Genomic DNA, 6,228 nt, shown 5'->3' with positions numbered 1-6,228 from the left:
CAGCCTGTTTGGTGTTGGTTTTTCCAAAGGCCTCCTTTGTCTGCAGAGGGTCATAAAGGCAGGTGCAAGCAGGGAGGCAGAGAACAGACAAAACTGGCCTTTAAAGTTTTGTTTCAGGCCAGTGTGTGTGGCTCCTAAAAGCATACTGATGAGCACAAGTAACTTTCGACCTCTGCCCTCCTCACTTGTGTCTTGCCATTGTGGGCAAGGCATTCATCTGCCGTCATGACATGTCTCTTTAAGACAAAGAGACTGTGTATTGAGTTATTATGATTATTGTGACCTTCCTCTGTGACCTGTTATTTTCTTCCACACAATGAGTATGCTGAGTAGGTGCAGATTTAAACTAATACATATTATTATTCGCTTTCATGAAGCCCACGATGTTACCTGCCTACCTTAGTTCCTCTGATTTTACCAAGTTGTATTTTAACTTTTTATTTTGTTTTGTTTCTTGGAACCAAGAGATGGGCCTGGAGGTGAGGTAACGGAGATGGATAATTAATTTCTGGGACTGTCAATGTTTATTAGATGCAACCACATGCCCGGCGCTGTCGTAGGCACAGGAGAAAGGTAAAAGAAGGTGTGTCACAGCACTCTGCCTGGAAAGATTTTGCTTTTGAGGGAGAAAAGTTATGCTCACAGACAGACTCCTGCCTGGTCCATTGTGTTAGCTGCTTTGCTGCCATAACAAAATGCCCCTAAATCTCAGTGGCTTGCAGCAACAAACATGTGTTTCTTGATACAGGCTGTGGCTCTCCTCCAGGTGCCCTCTCGTTCCAGAACCCAGGCTGAAGGAGTGCCTCCTTTCAGGACATGCTGTTCTCTTGACAAAGAGCAGAAGCAAGCAACTGGAGGAATCTCCAGAGTCTTCTTGAAACCTCTGCTTGAACATGGCATGCACCCTGTCTTTGCTTCATATCTCATTGGTCAAACATGCCACATGGCCCAGCCCAAAGTCGTGGGGCAGCGATGCGTACATCACCGACGGGGCCCTGCACGTCACAAGGAATGGGGCCACATGGGGAAGGAGGCAGTAAAAAAGTGCGAATAATATGATCTATTACACCCAGAAAATTCTCATAACCTATGTGAAGTGCAGCAAATGGCGCTGGTGATAAGCATTCTACAGGTAGAGATTCATAATGGCAGGTGAGAGCAGGCAAAACCAGAAGACAGGGAAGAGAGAGAGAGAGCAATGAGCCTTGGATTTTCTTTAGCTAAGCACAGAATCGTGGATGGGGGGATCAGGAGAAAGCCCATGTGGACATCTGTCATTTCATGGCTGCCAAGCATCTATTCCTCCTTCCTAATGGCACCTTAAATTGCTTTTGGGAAATACTTCTTCCCCACTTGTGGGACTAAATGAGACAATCCCTGCCTTTCCCCAAGAGAAGCCCATGGCCTGGGCCTCTGGAGTCCTCATCACCTACCCACTTCCTCTCACCACTGAAGGGTCGCTGGTCACCTACTTTTCACCAGTCTGACTCTTTCTTAGGACTTTAAATGTTGAGTGGGTTGCTTCCAGAATGCAAGGAGGCGCAATGGCTGAAGTTTACTCCCCACACGGTAGCCGGGCTGTCACACGCAGGAAGCTCATTCCGTCCTTTCCTGTCCTATTTCCTGTCCTGGTCCACACCCATCCCATAGCGTTCGTGAGGACTCCTTTCACACTGAAGTTAACCAGAGTGATTTCTACAGCATGTGACCAAGGGGTGCTGGCGGATACAGGGCCGCAGAGATCATCAGAAATCAAAATTATATTCCTTTGTATTTGCTTACACAACCATAGTGCTTGGCATTGAGAATCAGAAAACATTTATTGCAGCAAAACAATAAATGAGTGAAGGGGCTGAGTGGTTTGTCACAGGTCACTTGGTAGCAAAAGTACACCTGGTGTGTTGCGTCCCCCCACCTTGCCAGAGCTCCCTCCCCATCCCGATCGGTGGGCCTGAGCTCAGCTCCAAGGATAAAGGGGGTGCTGTGGAAGGAGAGGCGTTCTGGAAAAGTGCGGAGTGGTTCTAGACAGAGTGGAGACCATGCTAACTGGAGTGGGAAAAGGGTGTAAGAGGAGGAGAAATGACACAGGCTAGAGAAAGTCAGAAAAATTTCGAGTGATGCTTACAAAGGAATTGTAATAACATGGACCGTAATTACGCTAAAATGTTAAATGAAAAAGAAAAAGACACATCCACTCTGAAGTGTTTTATTCTAATAGAATGAAAAACTTATGTACACAAGAGTTTGGAGTGACTCCGGATAAAAGTATGAGGGCCTGCTTTTTTTCTTTGTTCTACTTTTATGTGGTATCTTATTCTTGTACAGGGAGCATGAATCACTCTTACAAAAGAGGGAAAAATCTTTGAAAATCAAAGTTGCTCGAGAGTAAACAACAGAAAGCCAGGGAAGAACTGAATTTATAAACAAAATGCTTTGTGCGTCAGCCTTCAGGTGATTGACGTGTCTGCCATTTCTCTCAAGATGAACGCTCCAGGCTTGCTCCACACCGGCCTCCTCCCCCCATGCAAAGCTTCGGCTGATCTCTGCTAGAGTTGGGATGGCTTCAGAAAGTTACCTGGATAGAAAGATACCACCAGGATCTTCAGCTCTCTACATACAATGCTTTCTCCTTCTTTATGAACCTCAGTGGTAGCTTGTAGTATCTTTATAATAGCCAGTGAGGGATACAGCTGTTCCTAAGTTTAAAAACGGAAAGACACAAAGGCTTCTGAAGCCTGCGCTGTGGTCTCTCTTTGGAAAGAATCCTAGGGAACAATGCGTGTGTTGGCAGAGAGAGATTTAGGCAACAGCTGCTGGAAAGCTGAGCTGAGACAATCTTCCCTTGCTCCTTGTCACTTGCAGGGAAATCTCCGAGAGCTGCTACAGAAAAGGAGGCGGGGCCATTTAGGAGGACAGCCAGACACCTGCAGATCGGCGAGATTATACTGCCTTCTGTGTTGTAAATAGAAGTTTGGCCACTTGGTTTTCATTTTTTATGTAACTGATAAATTATATTTTCAGAGTGCTTTGAATTTCTACCGACTTGCAAGTGAGTATCTTGCCTGAGATTATCACTGCATATTTCTGAGAGCTATGCACTTTATTCTTTAAGGACTTTTTTTTTAACTTTATTTTTATTTACTTCTTTTTTGAGGAAGATTAGTCCTGAGCTAACATCTACTGCCAATCCTCCTCTTTTTGCTGAGGAAGACTGTCCCTGAGCTGACATCTGTGCCCATTTTCCTCCGCTTTATATGTGGGACGCCTACCACCGCGTGGCTTGACAAGTGGCGCCATGTCCACACCCAGGAACCGAACCGTGGAACCCCAGACCGCCGAAGCAGAACATGTGCACTTAACCACTGCGCCATGGGTCCGGCCCCTTTAAGGACTTTTGTATTCTTTGGAAAATGATGGATTATACCAAGGAAAACAACCTAGGGATATAAAAGTAGAAGAACATTAGTACATAGAAAGTGATCACGTTTATCATCTCCCCTGTGAAGCAAGATGCTCTTCTAAACCGATCTGTGCTCCTGCACGAGCGGATCTCTAACAGACACTGTGCATACCTCTCTCCAACCCCACACTCGGGGCGGGTGCCATTATGCATTACAGATCGCTTTGTTACTGGGCCAGAACTGGCCTCATAATGAAATGGCTCTAGACACTTTCACTCCCAAGAGATCAGGGTTACCTAAGAGATGAAACCCCTTTGATGTGCCTGTCCTCTCCACAGTTTGTTAAAATTACTAGCAAAGGGGAGGCTCCAAGTGACAGAAGCTACCAATCACCTATCAATATCCATTTGCTCCTTCCTTAGTCAAAGGTGCAGATATGACTCCAGCCTTCCTTGCATGTTCTCTGGCTGCATAGCTAAAGTCTATTCAGTGAGATGTGAGCAGAAAGGATACAGTTGTTCTCCTGGAGGAACAGGAGGGGAGCCCTTTTCCTCCTCCTCACTAGCTGAGAGGTAAAGAGGACTAAAGCAGCCACTGTGCGCCCAGAAACGGAGCCAGGCTTTGAGGATGGAAAACAGCCTACCTGGACTGCTCGTCTTCCTCTAGATCATTGAGTGAGAGAGAAAGAAACTTGCATGTTGTACCAACCACTGCGTTTGCGCTGTCCTTGCTACAGTAACCTAACCTGGGACTCCACCAACGCATGCGGCCAGCAGGAGGGCCGCTCCCTGCCTCTCCTGGCCCCTGTGCTCTGTTCCAACTCTTCTGACAGCCCTCCATGATCTGAAGGCTTGAGGAAATAAAACATTTCATTTCTTCTGAAAATACTCAGGATTGCTGATCTAGAATGAAAAGCTAAAAAGAAGTGAGTGTAAGCAAGTCACAATTCAGAGAAAGAGGAAAATGCTGACTCCATTCCTGCCCGTGCCCCCCGGGTGGTGCAGGAGTTTGAAGGAAGGCACGGCCACGACTGACAAAAGGGTGGGGAGCCCAGATCCCCGAGTACATGTACGAGGTCTGTACTTCACACAAGGTTTTCCAGATAATTAATTTTTCTGATTAACTGCTTTCTCACCAGAAGTTACTTTTTAATGCAAACCTGTGTTATATGAGTCTGTTTTCATTCCTGCCCTGGGAATTTTGTTAACTGAGCCTCATGGCAACTTTCTTTGATATTGGAGGGTGTCAGTGTCTCTAAGTCCTCATGTGATAGGCAATGAAAGATGGATGCATGCATTCCTTTTAAAAAATGAACCTCATTTTCAAAGATCCATTTATAACCCACATCAGTTTGCCTAATATTACTTTTTCCAAGGGAGGGAAGCACAGTATGCATAGACTGGGGTAAAGATATTCTGCTTCACAGGCCAGGGAGGAGGGAAGTGAGCCCTTTTTCTAAACATGAAAAGTCTTTCTTTTGTCATCAACAATTTCTTGGCGACAGAGGCAACAATCTATATAAATTTGTCATGTTTTTTAATGCCTCCTTTTTGAACAGCAAGGAATTTCCCACTTTTTTTTTTTTTTTGAGGAAGATTATCCCTGAATTAACATCTGCTGCCAATCCTCCTCTTTTTTGCTGAGGAAGACTGGCCCTGAGCTAACATCCGTGCCCATCTTCCTCTACTCTATATGTGGGACTCCTACCACAGCATGGCTTGACAAGCAATGCCATGTTCGGACCTGGGATCCGAACTGGTGAACCCCAGGCCGCTGAAGCAGAACGTGTGAACTTAACTGCTGTACCACTGGGCAGGCCCCCAACATTTTTTTTTAAGCCCAGGTGCAAGAGAAACAAGCGGGGTGGACATGAGACAGTCACGTTGCTCCTCGTAATGGCGCCTGCTTCCCTCCCTGGCTATAGCAGCTCCATGTGTCCAAAGGTTCCTGCTCTTTGCTGCTCCTTCATGCAGATGACTCACCCGTGACTTGGCAGAAACTGTCGCCGTCCATCTGGTGGAGCACAATTCTTGCTGAAGGAGGAAAAGACAAATAGTTGGTTGGACCCCTCCCCCGCAAATGCCATTTTTACTAAATATGTAAGAAGCTGGAAAGTCTTACCCAGGGTTGACATCTGAGCAGAGAGCTCAAAAGTCAATAATGTGACCTAAATGTGAACCTTCACAAACAGTTTCCAAAGCTGGGCTGAGAAGAAAGGGCAGGTGTGGTCTTTGATTGCATCTCTCTTTGCCACAAAAGATCCTACTTGTTTCAAGTTACTCTATTTGAAGTGCACTTTTCCTGTTGCTTTAATTTGCGTGTGAGTGCAAACCTGGAGCATAAGGGCTCCCTCTGATCGCTCTGCGTTCCTCTCCCAGGGCCCAGGCGGGGAAGCCCGAAGCTCTCCTTGCCTCCGCACTTTCCCACCCGCCTGCTGGTGCTTCCCAGATCGTCTCCAGATAAATGACCCGCACTGCAATCCTCATCACAGGTCCACTTCTTGGGCAGCCCAGACTAAGATCTCACACATGCGCACACATGCACACATTTTGAACAAACCTAGGGCACAAGAGCAGGTCTGTGAAAAACACAAGTTTCTATACATCCAGGGCCGACTTTATTATTTCAGGCCCTGTTCCATTTGCCGTCCGGAGGAAACGGGTAAACAGCATCCCCACCCCTGCTTCCCTGGGCGGTGTGGTTTGGGAGCCTCTAGCCCTGTGTCAGCAGCAGGGTCTGGGGGATGCTGGTAGTCACTGATGCTGAGTGCTGAAGCTTCCTTCCCCCCTGGGGCTGCAGGGGTTCAACCTTGGGCGTCCTCATCTTG

General features: G+C 46.8%; 1 long non-coding RNA gene across 1 annotated transcript; it reads right to left on the bottom strand.

The window, feature by feature from the left end:
* Positions 1–2,243: 2,243 nt before the first annotated feature.
* On the bottom strand, positions 2,244–5,467 carry LOC139040261 (uncharacterized). The gene is made up of 3 exons (XR_011494427.1): positions 5,384–5,467; positions 3,270–3,437; positions 2,244–2,575 (listed from the first exon to the last, which is right to left on the bottom strand). It is a non-coding gene; the product is annotated as an uncharacterized lncRNA (long non-coding RNA).
* Between the last annotated feature and the right edge of the window lie 761 nt (positions 5,468–6,228).

The sequence above is a fragment of the Equus asinus genome, chromosome 15 (assembly GCF_041296235.1).
Source record: "Equus asinus isolate D_3611 breed Donkey chromosome 15, EquAss-T2T_v2, whole genome shotgun sequence".
Lineage (NCBI taxonomy): Eukaryota > Metazoa > Chordata > Mammalia > Perissodactyla > Equidae > Equus > Equus asinus.
This window is presented reverse-complemented; position numbering and strand designations above follow the sequence as displayed.